The sequence below is a fragment of the Rhinolophus sinicus genome, linkage group LG02 (assembly GCF_036562045.2).
Source record: "Rhinolophus sinicus isolate RSC01 linkage group LG02, ASM3656204v1, whole genome shotgun sequence".
NCBI classification, from domain to species: domain Eukaryota; kingdom Metazoa; phylum Chordata; class Mammalia; order Chiroptera; family Rhinolophidae; genus Rhinolophus; species Rhinolophus sinicus.
Window position 1 is genome coordinate 170469099 of NC_133752.1, and position 18400 is coordinate 170487498.

Below are 18400 nucleotides of genomic sequence, written 5' to 3' on the forward strand. Positions count from 1 at the left end.
TGTTAGGGTATTTTGTCCCAGTGGTAGTGAGCATATTGATGATGTGGTCTGAGCTATCAAAATGCTCCTGAGTGATCATTTAAATAGATTAGTGTTTTTAAGTCACTCATGCAAGAGATGAGAAAAATTATGTTTTTCATGATTCTTAAAGCCAAACTTTTATCAACATAAAGACAAAGTTAAAATAAAATAAAATAAAAATAAATTGTTAACATAAACATTTCCTTCTAAATCACCCTTAATCCTTGCACTAGACTCAAACTGCTTTCAGCATTTATATACTTCGGTTTTTCACCAAAATCCCTCTAGACAGCCTTCATCAGCTGCCAATATGTCTCCATCACTGACCCAAGTAGTCTGTTCACTCTGATTAGACTGTTGGAGCTAATTTAAACTATGGCCTTTGTTATGTCTATAGCAGCCTAATCAGCTAAAAAGATCCTCTGACACCCCGACATACAATCCATTTCCATGTCACTGAAGCAGAAAAGACAAAGATTATGGCCATCAAAGTATATCTTCAGGCAGAGATATAGTGTTCAAAACTGGCACTTAGTTAAAATTGTCATATTTTAAAATCACTGCAAGGATATTCAGATTTTTGATAGAAATTCCAGGAAGCTCAGAAGTGTCCCAGTTGTTTTATCTTCACTAGGTCTTATTTCCCTACCTAGAGGGTAAGCTCCTTGAAGGAATAAATCATATTTTCCCCAATATTCCCCACAGTATCTTACAGATAGCGTGGTTTGATACATATTTATATAACAAGGTAACTTACTGCATTCCCTGTTGCTTTGAGTATTTATGAAGTATAATGAAGGTATTATCTCTTCCATCAGTAAGGACAGACAAGAATTGTGTTTCTGAAGTTCTGGGTTCTGTCTTACCACCACTCCCAAACCCTGGTAAAGAAAGAATACTTTCTCATCAGAGCCAGATAAAAGACTATGCCAGACAAGCTCTGGTTATCTTGAAAATAATATTACAGATGTTTGTGTGGTAAGAAGATGTAGGCTGAGATATCTGAGAAGAGGAAGGGACAGAGGATTTTAAAGAGGGAATAGCCACACTCAAAATGCATGGTTAGATCTCTAATACTGGAAAACAAGGTCTTTGAATTTGGGTTTCTGGGATTGGTGGTGACCTGACCTCAGTCAAATGAGTGGTAGAACCTTGGATAGAAATGGCTACAATTTGGGAAGTGCTGGAGTACCTTAGGGAAGAGGCCCAATTTGAGGAGTAGAGCATAGGCCATATGAGCCTAAACATCAGCAATGATCCTCCTCCAATTTAGGACTCAAACTCTAAACATATATGCTCCAAAGGGTGGGAGTGAGATCTCCAAATTAACCAACAAATAGACTTTTTACCAATCCTTGAAATGGATCAAACTTAGTTTACAATATAAAGATATGTGTCATTGCATTACTCTGAGTTTAGGAAAGCAGTCTATATCTATCATATTTGTTTTAAAATAATAGAAAAACTAACATTTGTTGAACACTCACTTTGGACTAGACACCGTGTTACGTTTTTCTATATGTATCATCTTATTTATTATGATTATTATGTTTATCCACACTGAGACAACCAAGGCACAAAAAAAAGAATCTGTCTATATAGATCTAGTTGGTAGCCAATGTGGTATTTAAACACAGGCTGTCTGCCTCTACAGCCCAGGATTTTATATTCCTACGATGCAGAATCTCTCAGAAGATTCTCTCTGAGTATTAGTGCTTGCTCCTGGGTCCAGCAGCAGTAAGTGAGGGAACTGAGATTGGTTCCTGGTATCAGTTTTGTCAGTTTTTAAAAAGTGATTTTTGATCAGAGAATAATGAAGATTATAAGCCCAGCCCTCCTGCTGATATATTTGTTAATTCAGCAAAAATCTAAATGTTAGCTTTTCCCTGTTTCCATCTTCCTACTTCAATTTCAGATGTATTTTCTCTCATTTAAATCTTACTGTAATCCCTGGAGGTGGCAAAGTATGCTGCAGTGAACATGAATCTTGGAATTAGCCCACCCTGGTTCCATTTCTGACTTTACCACTTACAACTCTATGTACTTCAGCATAGTATTTAAAATATTCAAATTTAGTTTTCAGTAAAATGAAGACAATAATTCTTACCACATACGGTTGTTTTGATGATTCAATGAGATGACACACATAAAGCTCAGGGCCCATGGTTGATACTCAACACTGTGAGCGTCCTTTGCCCAGCTTTGACTGTTTTACTTTCCCGAGAAGGAATACATGTGCAATCAGCCACCAAGCTGCAAAAGTCTCTCCCTACAGTAAAGAGCAAGGCAGAGCTGTTCAAGCTGGAAATTGAAGATTTGCTATCTCTCATATGTAGAATTGTTCTAATTGAGTAATTAAGAAAGGACCTCAATTACATTTAGATACTTGTCTTGATACTTTAAATATTTGCTTTAGTGCTTTTGTATTTTAAAACCAATACCTTTGATGTTCAGTACTTCTGTTTGGGGATGTTTCTGAGGTTTAGAATAATTTGATCCCTATTGTAGGGACATTAGGGCCCATTACTTCAGATTCTGTGGGTTTCTTTTTAATAGTTCCAAAATACCTAGGCCCTTATTAACCTACCATGAGTTAGAGGTATTGATTTGTTTATATCACTGCTGAGCATTTTCTGTTTTTGGTATTGGTCAGATTTTTAAACTTCAGGAGCAATGGGTCCTCAAAGAAAGAGCACTAAACCAGGAATCATGACACATTCTCTGTCATCAAGACCTTGGACATATAGCTCTCTGAGCACCTCCAGGAGGGTACCATTTCCTGTTCACCCGTATATTCAGGTTCCAGCAGAGTACCTAGAATAAAGTAAAACTACAAAGAAAAGTTTGTTGAATTAAGAAATATTTTAGTCAACTAGACACTAACTAATCAATACAGGAATTATATGCTAAAAAATTTGGTGCATTTTTAGCTGGCTACCTTGTGGTCATGCATTTGATCTGGACAAGTTGTAGCAGATGAGATGAGGAATGTTAATTTTGCAAATTTCTAACTTCAGTTTTCAACAATGAACTTTCAAGAAATTTTCAACCAAATCTCTCCAGTCTTTGAGAACTTCTTCTCAGTGGTTTCTCTTCACCCAAATCTCTCCAGTCTATGACAATTCTTTCTACATCTACACGCTCACCCATTTCATTTGTTTATTTTCCCATGAAAGAAATTTCTCCAAATTTTAAATTCTAAAAAACAGTACTTCAATATAGTTCAATATTTAGTTATGCATAGTTCAATACAAGTGTCTCAGATAAGAACTCAAAACTGTAGAGGGAAAATTATTTTTCCTCCCCACATGTAATTCTAGAAAATGTATATATCAATTATGAAATGCAAATTTGGCTTTTAATGTTTGGTTCCTCATATAAATATTTTAACCTACCATAAATGCTAAAACATTTAGTAAATATCAGCAAATATTTTTTAAAATATCCATCCTGAGACTTAGAAAACTCAGGTAATGTGGAGAAAGACATCAAACTCATTTCTAGTTGGTAGTTTGAACCTAATAAATGGTTTACCAATTGATTGTGAGTGTCTGACCTATAGAGTCCACTTTTTAGACTACAACAGTCATAAATCTGAGTACATAAAACTAAAAGAAAGTAGCTAGAATAACTGACATCCTAAAGCAAGAATGAGAGTATGAAAGCTTAGAGAATCTAATTGTCTTTTTGGGCATGAATGTTACTTCTCTTGGTAGAAATAGCAACCCATCTTCCCCTCCTTACAACACTATTCCCAAGTTAACTAGCATGTTCTTTTTAATTTTTTATTTGGATAGGAAAAGTTTAGCAACCTATAGTTTCCAGAGAGTTTGAAATCTAGATAGGGAAAAGAGAAGAAACTTGACAGTAAACAATACAAGACAGAATAATAAATATAACATTTGAATCATAGTATGCAATATATGAAGTTCTCAATATTTCAATTAATAAAGATAAATACTTAAATGTTACATTGCATACTGTGGATTTTATTGATGTAAGAGTTTGGAGAATTAAAAGATTAGTATGAATTTCATGTTTCCCCGAAAATAAGACCTAGCCGGACAATCAGCTTTAATGGAAAAATTAATATAAGATGCAGTATTATATTATATTATATTATATTATATTATATTATATTATAATGTTATATTATATTACATAAGACCCAGTCTTATTTTACTATAAGACTGGATATTATATTATACTATATTATACTGTATTATACTGTATTATACTGCATTATACTGCATTACACTGCATTACACTATATTACACTATATTACACTATATTGCACTATATTATAGTATAGTATAGTATAGTATAGTATAGTATAGTATAGTATAGTATAGTATAGTATATTACCTGGTCTTATATTATAGTAAAATAAAACCAGGTCTTATATTAATTTTCGCTCCAAAAGATGCTGATTGTCTGGCTAGGTCTCATTTTTGGGGAAACACGGTAGTAATAGTTTAGAAAGACTTTATTCACAGCAGGCTTTAAGAGGGTCTTGAAAAATGACAAGAGAATACTTAGTAGTGGCCTAGAATGTGTGCAGCCTCTGAGATCGCTTAACACTGGCAGAAACATCTTTTGAAACATTTAATTAGGCGCCAATGATCTATAGTGTCTACTATTGAAAGGACTTCTGTTTCCACCACCCACACAGTCCTTTGGTTGTGCAAAACAGCTTCTCTTAAATAAGAAACATAATATACACAAGCTACTCTGAGAATTAAACTTGGATCTGAATGGAATATCAGAATCAATTTGGGAACTTAAAAACAATACAGGCAACTGTCAGACCTATTGAAACAAAGTCTTTAAAAGGGTGAAGAATTTGTATTTTTTACAAGCCCCAGGTAATTCAGGTGGTTAGCCAGATTTGAGAATTACTAGATTTGAAGTTAAAGTGTATTATTATACTATTTGTGAAGGTTTTCTTAAAACTGACAACAGTGAAGTGTTAGAAAGCAATTCTAATAGTGCTTGCTGAACATGGTAGCAGCACTCTCACAATTAACTCACTCCAGGTCTCTCCTCTATGCACTCCCAGGCTCTGGGCCTCTTCGTAGACCTTCATGAATGTCCAAGATGAAGGGAAATTCCAGAATTTACTTAACCAAGAAGATAGAGATTAAAGTGTTTGGAATTATGTTAGTGAAGACCATTGAAAAAGTGGTATTTGGTTCTAAGAAGAATATAATAAGTATATGAATAATAGAAAAATAAATAAGAACTGCCTCTTTAATATTATAATTCCCTCACTTTAAAAAAAGCAATATTTTTTATTACTAAAAGAATTACAAAATGGAATGACTTTAAAGAAATACTCCAAGCACTGTTTACTACTTCCACTCTAAACAAAGCACTACTATACTGATAGGTTGAGTTTGCAACTCATTCAAAATTTATGCTGAAACTTGCATCTCTCTCTCGTCTTCTCTACCATCTCCTTCACACTCAGGCTACCGATTGTGACTTTCATAAGTTTGAATCTTGGCATCCTTTAATATTTGAAATATTGGTATAATAGAATTTCAGATGTCCTAGAGGTTAAAGTGAAGAGTACTTGGTCAAAAAGAAGTTTCCAGAGACACAACAAAAATTATACCATATTAGAAATGCCTTATATGGTTTATATGGTCTCAACTCTTACCAGGAAAATATCATAATACTTAGTCATTGATCTTACACTTTCCAGAAAACTTAAATTCACTCTGATTTAAAAAAAAAAAAATGCTACAGAGAATAAGCCGTATTATCATGTTTAAAAGACGGGAATAAATATTAATTTATTCATTCATTCATTCATTCATTTGACAATTGCTAAGAGTCTTCTATGTATCAGGATTTACACACTGGAGATGCCAAGATTAAATAACACTAATAATTGGATAGTGTAAAAGTGGAAACAAATGTCAACAAATATTGACAATATAGTAAAACAGGTGTTGGGAATACACTATATAGCAGTTTACCCACAAGGAGAGGGGTAATCAACATTTCCTTAGGGAAATGTATAAAGAGTAGATGAGACATTTGAGATGTATCTATGATGAAAAGTAGAATTTACTTACATGACTTGGGGAGAGGAAAAGAGAGGATTCTAGTAGATTTGGTATTCCAATACCGTCCCTTTCAGGTGCTGGTACTGGGAGATTTCTCTCTCATCAAACTCTGCACTACCACTTACTTACCTGCTGCTCGCAGGGTTCATAAAATATCTGAGCCACAAAAGATTGGTGATCTGTTCACAACGCAGCTGCTAGAATGAGAGTCAGCAAAATCTTAGGCGATAGACTGATGTTTTTTTTCTATTGAAAAATCCATAGACAACATGCAGGCCGCTGTGTGTATAAGACTCTCCCTTGATAGCTACATGAGCAAAAGCCAACATGACTCCTTAAAACAAGTGTGTTGGTCACCAAAATGGCAACAGAGCATCTGCAGGCATCAGCTTAGCTCCTTCACAGCAAACTGTGGTCAACAAAGGACAGTGACAGTAGCTCTCTTGATGCTAATTTGCTGACCTCATCCAGACTCCTCCCTCCTTATTTTCCAAATGATACTCATTGAGTGGCTTCACCACTCACTCCAAATTAATGACCATTACTACCATCATCAAGGGTGGGTATACTGAGGATTTCCCTACTCTTTTCTGGTTTATTATTAGGGCATCTACTCCATGTTATACTTTCTTCAGAGTCCTTCTTAAATCTTAAGAGACTTTTGTTTTCTCCATATAAAGCTGACTCTGCCAAATAAAAAATACTGTTTTCAAAATTATCGCTTTTAACAAGGGCTCCAAAAGCCTATTCTGGAAGTCAAAAATGAAATGTGGGTTGTTTCTTTCTCCAAATGCTTGTTATCCACAATTCTAATTTTCTTCAAAACAATGGATGTTTTGAAGAATTTCCAATTTCCAACTGAGCAGAGATTAGGACAAATTTAATACTTCTAAATAATAGCTCACTACCTTTGTCAGTGAAAGAGAGTGCTAAAAGGGGAACGTAGGAGACCTGAGTGGAGCACTTACATAATCTGCTATATTTGGTAAGGTTAAAACAGCCCTCTCAGGTAGATGTCATCATCCCCTACATTATAGATGTAATTGTTAAGACTTAGGTTGCGCCCATGCTCACAGTTAGTGGGTTGGATTCCAAGTCTTCTGACTTCAGGTTTAGTGTGCTCTAAGTTTTATCTATAAAAGAAAACTAATCAAGAATAATATAGCCCCAATTTCCACATTGCTAGTATATGACGTCTAAATGAACAAGTTCAGATGTATCACAGCTAAATAATAATATGACTAACATTTATTAATAGTTTAATATTTATCAGACACTATGCCACGCTTGATTTGAGTTAATTCTTGTTATCCTTACAACAGACTTATGTGGTTGATATTACTAATTCCGTTTGATGCCTAAGTCAATCGGAGCTGATAGAACTTACGTAGCGTTCTAAAGACCACAGGGATGATATGCGTTTGAATCTGAATGTGATTCAGGATTCAGACCTGATTTCAAAAGTCCACACTCTTAATGATTGCCCTACACTACCTTTACAGCTAAAGAGAATAAAGTTCTAATATATAGAATCAGAGAATATACATCACCAGACATTTCCTTCTCAAGATGTACATTTGTCAACAGTATTAGAAAACAATTCGTAGTGACACCATTCATACAAGGAGTCACATGATCTTAGGCACCATTGTTTACATATGGTATATCTTCTCACCTCTGTAAACTTAAGTCAGAAACTAATCACAAACAAAAAGGAAAAAAAGTGGAATAAACTTGCACCTTTAGTATTTAATAAACATACTTCTATGCAATCTATGGACCAAAGAAGTTGAAATTAAAATTTAGAACATTTTGGCTTGCTGCTTCCTGGAGGCTGCGAGGAGGTTGATGCATGGGGCCAGGGAGCAGGGCTTGACCTGGGAGTGTGGTGCCATTCAGGACACCCAAGGCTGCGCGAGCTCCTCCTTAGTGGGCATTACAGCACTAAAGGAGAACCTTCTAGGAGAATCAGGTGGGGAGCCAAGATGCAAGTCCGACATGCATAACCAGGCTTGGGGAAGAGCAGAGCTCTTCCACGTCCTCGATGGGGATAGCCACCTCCCAGGAACAAGCGATGCCTCCCACGAACATGGATTTCTGAATCCTTGGCCCCGGCCTCCTAGTCCTGGAAGGAAACCTGAGTACCAACAGCTGCCTCCGGGACAAACATGAGGTCTGCCAGCAGCTTCTGTGCCCGAATGGGAATCAGACCACTAACTGACCCAGCCTGCTGGCCTGTCGGCATGGCTGATTAGTCACTAACCCATTAAGATGCCTTATTTAGGGGAAGGAGTAAGCGATTTTAAGTGGAATAGCCCTGAAAAAAGAACCAGATGCTAGTTATGACCCATTTTAGAAACACCCATTATTTATGGCCCTAGGGCATGCAGACACCCTGTGTCGTTCACTCCTAGATGGGGTGCCCAGCTCCTTGGAGTTAAACATGGGCATCCTTTGGCAGTTATCTTTGGGTGAGGCATCCCCCTCTAGCTGCCTTAGCGCCTTCAGTATGGCCTTGGACCATTTCCAGCTTTCATTTCCTCATGGGAAGCCAGCACTTGACCACCTTGGCCACCTTGACCTCCAGTGTATTTCTTTACCCCATGGGACACCCCTCACCCTAACCCCTGTACTCCTCAGTCCCTCCAACTCTGAGCAGGGACACTGCCTCTGGCCACTATACCCAGGTTGGATGGCAGAGTTCAGCCAGCTCAGCCTTCCCAGCTGCAGTGGGGAAAGGGGTCTTGTGAGGAGCTTCCACCTGAAGATGTGTCAAGCCCTTCATTCTGATTGGGCCTCCAGGTGCAGCACTGCAGCACTTGTGCCATATTTAAGCCCAGAACTCCACCTTCTGCCCCCTTGCCATAGGATAGACCCTCAGTCTGTCCCCCACTGGCCCCTCTCACCACATTCCCTGCCATAGTTCAGGGCCTATCGCTGCCTCTTCAAGCACTAATCAATACCTGCCCCCACCCACCACTCCTAAAACATGCTCCAAGCATTGGAGAGACATTGCATGGTGTCTAGTGAGCTATGGATCTGCTGGACTTGGGTCTGAATTTTGCTTTTTTAAAGGATTTCAGATATAAGTTGTTCACTGTTCTTCAGAGCACAAAACACTCTGTTGGTCCATTTAAGGCCCCTCTATTTGTCACTTCTTTTCACTTTCATTTCTTTCCCTTTGCCCTTCAGCCTTACTTCCTGCACCCGTTCCTCTGCCTAGCCCTTGTCCTGGGCCAGCACTCTAGTATATTGGATATAGGTCCTCAAATATGTATACGTGCAGCCTTATAAAATGAGTTTTGTATACTTGTGTTTTTAAAGTATATAAACGGCATGCTATAATAAAAAAATTAGAACATTTTAATTAAATGATGACAAAAAATCCTGTATACCAAAACGTCTAGGGTACAGATAAAGCTGTACTTTTAGGGAAAGCATAGCCTTATATATTTATATTACAAAGCTGAAAGGATAAAAATTATTTCCTCAAGCATCCACCTAAAAATAAACAGAATAATTTTTAAATAAGTCTAAAAACATACCATATAAAATCCAAAATAAACCCAAAGAAAGTAAAAGGAACTAGAGTAGCAAATCACAGAAATTAATAAAATAAAAAACACACATAAATTGGAGAGGATCAAAAAAGCAAAAGTTGGTTCCTTAAAAGACTGAATAAGAAAATATACAAACATCTGGTTAGACTAATCAAGAAAAATTTTAGAAGGCACAAATACATGGAAAATCCAAAAGAATCTATCATAGTATGAGCTTTAAGTAAGTTTACACAAAATGATTATGGAAAAACTCAATTGTGTTTCTATACCCCAGCAACAAACTGAAAAAAGAATTAGAAAAAGATACTATTTATTTAGATAGAATAAATAGTATAATAGAACATATTAAGTAACTAGTTATAAAACTAGGAAGCACAAAAATTCTCCAGAGAAATTACAATATGTGTGCAAGATGCCACAGTGCACATAAATAAATGTAAAGATATTTGTGAGCATGAATTGGAATATTCAATGTGTGATGATATCAAGTCTTTCAAGAGTTTTTCTATTGACTTATAGATTTCATGTAATCCTACCGAAAATTTTAATGAGGATGTGTGTTTGAGTGTATGTGTGTATATTATGAACTTAGTAAGTTGACACTAAAATATTTTATGCAGCAGTGTCATAAAAAAGACAATATGATCTTGATGAAAAGTTCAAGGTAGAGATACATGCTCAAATACATAATGTATGGTTATTGTAATTAAGATACCGGGTTACTGATGCTGGAATAAACAGAGACCAATGAAATTGAACATAGAGAAGCCAGAGAAGGACACACTCATATGGACACTTCATATATGACATAGGTTTATTTCACTTAAGTGGGACATGATGAATTTTTCAATAAATGGTGATGAGAAAATTGGATTTCCTACCTCACACTGCATTTTTAAAAACCCACTTCCCCAGTGAATTGTGGCATATGTAAAAGACAACACTATAACTATTTTAGAAATACATACAAGCACTGTCATAAACTAGGAGTCTTATTATAAATTTTATCCAGAAAACACAAAAATAGATGTTTAAATTCAATTACATTTAAATGAAAAACTTCTGTTTAATCAAATGAAACCTCAGAGTGAGAAGACAAGCTATAGATTGAGAGTAAATATTTGCTATATATAAAATTGTATCTATCTTTTTTCTTATTGATTCATAGAAGTACTTTACATATTCTGAAAACTAGCTCCTATCAATCTTATATATAGGAAATATTTCCTCTCAATCTATAAATTCGTAAATCAAGAGGAAAATGGCCAAAAGATCTGAATAAGCACTTCTAAGACAAACCTCAAGGGCCAAAAAAGTCGTAATAGGACAATAAATAAATTAAAACCACAATGAGATACCAGTAACCATTCACAAATTTGAGAAATACTAAGAAGTCTAACAGTATCAAGAGTTGATAAAGATATAGAGCAACAGGATCTCTCAATATATTGCTGGTGGAAGTATTTCTTAACGCCATCTCTTTGGAAAGCTATAATTACCTGGCAAAACTGGAAATGTATGCATTCTACAGTTCAGTAATTTTTCTCCTAGGTATATACCCCAGAGAACATATTGTATGTTAGCACAAGCACACACATATCTGGATATTCACACCTGCATTTATAACTGCAAAATGGGGAAGCAACCTAAATGTTTGTAAACTGGATAAATTGTGATCTATTAACATAGTAGATTGCTAAACTAGTATAGTAGATTACTAAACAAAATAAAGGGAATATACCATTAGGTTGTGATTGGGTTTGAGTTGAGTGTTAACTAATACAATACTCAGGTGGTTTAAATGCACTACTAACATTTAAGTGTGGCAGACATTTTACGGGCCACTGATCTAGGGAAGGAAATATATAAGGCTGTGGGTAACAATAATACAATAGGCTGAGCCCCAACTAGCATAATATTTGGAACCTTAGTCTCCTTTCTTTTTCCAAGCCTATGTCCCTTAAACCCAGATGGATGTCAAAGGTTTACAAACTTTTTAATTAAAATCATCAACCCTCTTACCGTGTTTCCCCGAAAATAAGGCCTAGTTGTACAATCAGCTCTAATGCGTCTTTTGGAGGAAAAATTAGTATAAGACCCGGTCTTATTTTACTATGATATAAGACTAGGTCTTATATAAGACTGGGTATAATATAATATAATACAATATAGTATAATATAATATAGTACCTGGTATTATATTAATTTTTGCTGCAAAAGACGCATTAGAGCTGATGGTCTGGCTAGGTCTCATTTTCAGGGAAACAGGGTACCTGCTGTTCCTCCAGGCCTTGGGTTTGATGAAACGACACCCCAAATCTGCTGTTTTCCCTTGCTCCTTTGCTGCTGCTGCTGCTGCTGCTGCTGCTGCTGCTGCTGCTGCTGCTGCTGCTGTCACAGTGGTGGCAGTCTCAGACTCACTGCTCTTATGTGAGCAGCCTCTCACTACAGTTTCCTTGCTCTGGCAGGTAAAGAAAATGTGGCTGTTCTTCCCATGCCCTCCTCCAATAATTCACTCCATTGGAGCTGAGGAAGAAAAAGTGTGAGAGACTAAAGCTGCTTCCATTCTCACATAACAGGGTAGGTTCCTATTTATTCCCCACATTTCTAGGGACAAACTCTCCTGCTACCGTCACCTTTCACAGATTTACTATAAAACTAATGAAGCTGATTTGCACAGGTTTCTTCCATAGGCCTATAGGAACCCTATCAATGTGTTCATATGGCCTTGTTTTTATAAACTTTGCAAAACTAAGATAGTTTGATGGGAATGAGTTAAGACCACAGTCCATTTCTACTCTAACACCTCATTCATAAAACTTCAATTCATGATGGCTGACATTAGAATAGCCCAGAGCATTTTTGATACTTGGTAATAGCAAGATTGAGCTGGGAATGTATTTAAAGTAATATTAGTGCAATATGGATAAATATCTATATCTATCAATCTGTTTAAGCCACTTAGATTGATGGCTAGATCAATTGATAGAATTATATAATAGATATATAGAAAATTATATAATATAACTACACAAAGATAGAGGTAGAGATAGAGATGGGGATAGAGAGAGAAAGATACTGTTTGTAGTCATTTCTGGGTATGGTTACGTTATTGTGAAGCATCCATCTGTAGTAATGCCTTGCGGGAATATTCTTACTAGCCACTGTGCTAACATACGATGAAAACAAAACTGAGGAGCTAGAGTTTACATTATAATCTGAATATATATTATTATGTTAGCTGCCAAAACAATATAAATACTGGGAAAGAAATCAGGTTCAAATGTATGAAACCAGAGGGGGTAGTCTGTGCAAAAATCTTCCAAACAATTCGTATATGAAGAAATTTGATAGAAATTTTCCAACAAATCTGAATAATCTGAAAATTTTGCATGATATTACAGTTAATATATTATAAAACTAAAACATTTCTAGAAGCATCAATACATTTTATAAAATTTTGATTAAACAAGTATAGAGGAGGGAAAGGTTTTCCTTGACCCTCTTAGGCTCCCTGACTGGATCTGAAAAGTAAACTGACAAAGACACGTTAACAGGAGAAAAGCAACAGATTTATTTGATATTTTACTTGACATAGAAAACTTCATAAGGAAATGAAGACCCAAAGAGACAATTAGATCCGAGCATTTTTATGCTAGGTTTGATGAAGAGTGGGCATTCCTGTAGAAATATGATAGGTTAAGGGGTATGGGGTCAATTGAATACACTGGAGGAAACTTAGCAAGGCCTATTTGTTCAGATTCTTCTCTGCATCTCTTTGTCTTTGGAGATAAGGGTGGTCCTTTCCTCCCTGTACAGGGAGGGCACCTCTCACATGACCTCTTTCAGGGGCGAAGGGCTAGAGGAAAGTCAGACTGACCTTTCTGTCTCTGCTATTTTCTCAAACTCCTTCATCTTAAAATATTCAATTTGCCAAGATGCCATATTTTGGGGGAGAGGGTAGCCTGTTCTGAACTCCTTTATATGTTAGAAGTAAGAGGAAAGAATTATCCTTTTTTTCTTGCTATAGAAAATCATTTTACGTACTCATTGTCATTTGGAGAGGAACTCAAAGAAGATGCAGTGAAAATGTGTAGAAAAACAAATGTTAGAGATATGCCTGACAATTAAAAATACTGTTATTTTATGTACTTTTGTAGTATTGGTTAGTTTTTAAGATGGATATTTTATTTTTATTTTCTCATCTAAATATTTGTCTTCATATCTAATTTTATATGTTTAACTTTGCTTTTTCTGAGGTACCCACAGATGGTATAAGTTTCAGGCTCCTCAGAACCTGGATCTGCCTTTGCCTCCATGAGATTTCCCAAGGGAATCACTACTGATGTCAACCCTCATGAAAGTCATCGTTCTGGGAGGACATATTTAGGGCCTCTCCTTTGGAGCCCTTGTCATATAAAAGTAAACATGTAAAAATAAGCCTAAATCCATGCAATTTCAAATATATAGAGCTGTATCTATTGCCCTCAACTCGCTTCTCACACCAGCATTTCTCTCTTCTTCCTTTTGCCCTTGTGCAACCCCATCCCACTCTTCATAATCACGTCTACTTGGGAACACGTGACCCAGTGCTTCTGGCACTCGCCACTCCCTTTGCCCTTCTGCAAGAGGTCTAATGCTTCACTATCAGTGGGCCACACCTGGGAGCATTGGCCATGAAAGCCCCAACACTGCTCATCAAACATGGTTTTATACTTAAACCCTAAAGAAACAACTACTGAAACCCTTCTTCCACTTTCCTCTTTGTCTGGAATCTGGCTTCTCTGCTGGTTACTGCGCTAGGGATCGATATCCTGTTGTTGTTCCTACCAGAGCAAGGAAGTTCAGAGAAACCCATTTCTCCACTGGCTATCCTGAAAAAGAGGAGAAACACCTCCCACCAAAATTTGGAATTGGAATTTCAAGAGTTTGGAACAGAGAAGTAATCTTCTCTGCAGCTAGATTTGTTATGAACATGACCCATGGAATCATAAAAAAAAAAAAAAAAATGGAGAGAGAAAAATATTGCTTAGTTATTTTAATTCATTTACTGCCTCATTTAAATGGTTTTCTGTGAGTGGACTGGAAACTTAACCACTACTCTTAACATTGTTGTTTTAGGCAAAGTGTGCTCTTGCATTACAAGTAACTGACTTCATAAATGATTGTTGGGATACTAACTGCTGGTTCACTGAGTAAACAAGCTCGTTTTCAGTTTGTGAAGCTACAACTCCCTTCCACTATTTCTGTAATTAGAGCCAGTTGCTGGGTAAGCCATCCCATTACCTATCACCTAGGTGTCACTATGGTTAATTATTAAAACAAATCTAAGTACATGGTATTTACCATCCCTATGACACCTTTATTTCTCTTCCAAAGTACAGAGTGGCCCTTTGCAATATTCACTTAATTTCTCCAAGAAGGTTTGGAAGCTGTAAGAACTCTCATTCTCTCTTCACTGCTGTTGCTGATGGGATCACCCATTGTCTTCTGTTTAAAGTAGCCTTAATATGTGATTCAGTGCAGCTGCTCAGTGGAAGGTCCAGGCCTAGCCTAGAACAAAGGGACTGGAAGGACAGAGCACAGCCCTTTGCACATTGCATGAAATTCCACTCAGGTCCACTATAGCTGTCTTGAACCTCTGCAGTTTCTCATGGTCCATTACTTTTAATTCAAGTATATAGAACTAATGATAACACCTATGCCAGTGTCCCTCAAAATGTGGTCCTCAGACCAGTGTGGTCTACAAACGGTTGCCAGCCAATGACACAGCACATACAGAAATTGAGCATACGCATTAAATAACTTTTATAGTCAGCTGACATTGATGCACACTGTCACATCCAAGCATATCATCAGGGAACTCATTTCATTAAACAGGGAGTCCCCAGTTTGGGTGTTATCAGACTCACAGAGTGAGTTACATGTGATGTGAGCAGCAAACTGGTCATGCACAGTAAGACCACGTATTGGCGGGCAAGAGATCAGAAGTTCAAGAACTATTTTTTTAAAACCTAGTTCTTCATGGTAGATAGTTTTAGAAGCTTTGGTCTAGGCTATTGAGAGTGGGCTGCGAGGCAGGGAAAGTTTAGTGAACGCAAGTTGTAAAGAACCCAGTGACCGCTATAAAGATAGTCCTGATTTCTGCACAGTTTCAGAGTAATTTTCACCTTTGCCAAGACCTTCTATTTGAAATCTGTGTACTGGGGCTAAGGTGAGTCCGGTTGCAGCTTAGATGATATTCCACTGTCAACTGCCTCTTCGGAGAGACTGCGGAGAACTTTCTTCTATCCAGCAGAGTAGAAATAACTTGCCGTGTATACAGCACTGATGTCCAAAAGAAAAGCCACACAGAGACATCTAGTGGCAATAGGAAATCACCAGCCTGCTCAAAGGAATCCAAGAATTTCCAAACCATGAGCTGCTTGGGGGTTTTAAGTTCATTTATTGAACTTTACCTCACACCCTAGAAAGTTAGTCACTGTGTTTGAAGGCAAGCAGAGGTCAGAGTGATTTGTAGCACCTAAAATGGAGCTGGACACCCGATCTATTTGTTAGGCCACACCTAACAAGTCACTGTATAGAAAAATAAAGGAAAGAGTGAAAGCAAAAGATAAATTCTTCAGACCACTATGCTGAGGAGTGGATACAGATAGAAGACCCTCATTTTATGGGCAATTACTTCAATACTCTCTTTCTAGTTGGCTGTAAAACAGACTGTACCCTGGAGAGGAAGAAAAGACACAAAGCTCTGAAATAAACTGAATACATTAAAAACAGTCCTCCAAATTTGCTGATCTAAAAATTAGCATCAGCAGAACTCTTAATGAGAGTTGCTTGTGAGCCTCACAGCAAGATGACAAAGCCAAATCAAAGCTAGCCACCCAGATGGATAAAACAAAGCCCTTAGAAGAGGCAAGCTTTTCCTGGCCTCTGATGGTCAGATTGAAGCTAAACCAAATAAAGTTTCTTCAGATTTTCATTATCAAAAGCTGACTTTGGGAGCGTTTTTTCCTTTTTTCTTTCTTTCTTTCTTTTTTTTTTTTTTTTCTGGTTAAGATGGCAGAGTAGGTAAATGCTGTACTCACCTCCTCTCAGGACCACATCAATTACAACTAAAACACAGGACAACCATTACTGAGGATTGCCTGAAGTCTAGCTGAATCAAAGCCCTATAATTACGGACATACAGACGAAGCCACCTTAAGATTGGTAGAGGCAGAGACCTGGAACAGTCTATTCCCACACCTGCATGTGACCATTACAAATCAGGAGGGATATCTCGGCTACAGAGATTTACCCACTCCCCTGGAGGAGCGAGGGGTTCCAGCCCCTCCCCAACCCAGGGTTTCCGTTCCGGGGAGAGAAGTCCCCATAACTTCTGGCTGTGAAAACCAGTGGAGATTATGGCTGAATGAACGGAGGGTGGTTGCAGTCCCAGGTGCTCCTTTTAAGGGGCCCACTGCATAGATCTACTGGCTAATGGACTCACTCACTCTAAGCTCCCATGCTGGAGCCTCAGTTCAAAAGATGCAAGGGAGGACCTGAGTTGTCTGGCCTCAGGGTGAGCACCGGAAGGACAGCTTTCTCTCGGAAGGAGGAGCTGGCAGAAGCCATTGTTTCTTTGTTGAGTCCTCCCTTTCTCAGTGTGCAGATACATGCAGATACAACATGTGAGTCTCCACCAAACTGGCTATCACCTTTCATCTGCCCTGCCCTAGTGATTCTCTGAGACCATGCCCCACCCAATTTTGGGCACACGCAAGCACTTCCAGTGGCTCTTCTGTTTAAACAGCCTGCCTTGGCTTATGCTGTGGGCTTCCCTAAAGTCTCTCAAAGGTTTACAAAACCCAAACAAGCAGCATCTGGCTTTGGCATGTCCCATACCTCTGGCTAAGCAGCCCTATGCCTGGTACTAAGGACAGCCATCCTTGGTTCGTGGCTTGGCCTCTTAAGTAACCGCCAAGCACAGTGCAGGCAGTGACCATCTGCAGATTACTTTGTGGCTCATGTCAGGTGGTCCTAGACAGGGCACAGACTGCAGCTGAACTTGACCTGCAGTGGCAGGCCCAGTAGCCAGCTTCAGACTGGACTGGAGCATCACCCATGCAAGGACAACACACGCAAAGGGCAGACTGGGCAGGCACCAAAGCCCTGCTAAAGTGAACCCTGCTCTATCGGGTGAGCTCCTGCACTATAAAACCTCCCCTATAGTCATGGCCAGGCCTTACAACCAATCAGCCAGAGGGTCAGTCCCTCCCATTGATGTGCAAACGGCAACCAAGGCTCAACTACAACAGCAGGGCACACACAACCCATACCAGAGACACATCTGGAGCATCTAACTCTGGCGATCAGGGAGACTGTAGCACTGGGCCCCACAGGACACCTACTATATAAGGCCACTCTAAAGACCAGGAGGCATAGCAGCCCTACCTAACACATAGAAACAAAGACAGGGAAGCAGCCAAAATGGGGAGACAAAGAAACATGCCCCAAATAAAAGAACAGAACAAAGGTCCAGAAATTATTAAACAAAATGGAGACACGCAATCAACCAGATGCAGAGTTCCAAACACTGGTTGTAAGGATGTTCAATGATCTCAGGGAGAACTTTGAGATAGAAAAAATAATAAAGAACCAGTCAGAAATAAAGACAACAATAACTGAAATGAAGAATAAATTAGAGGGAATCAATAGTAGATTAGATGAAGCAGAGGATCGAATCAGTGATTTAGAAAATA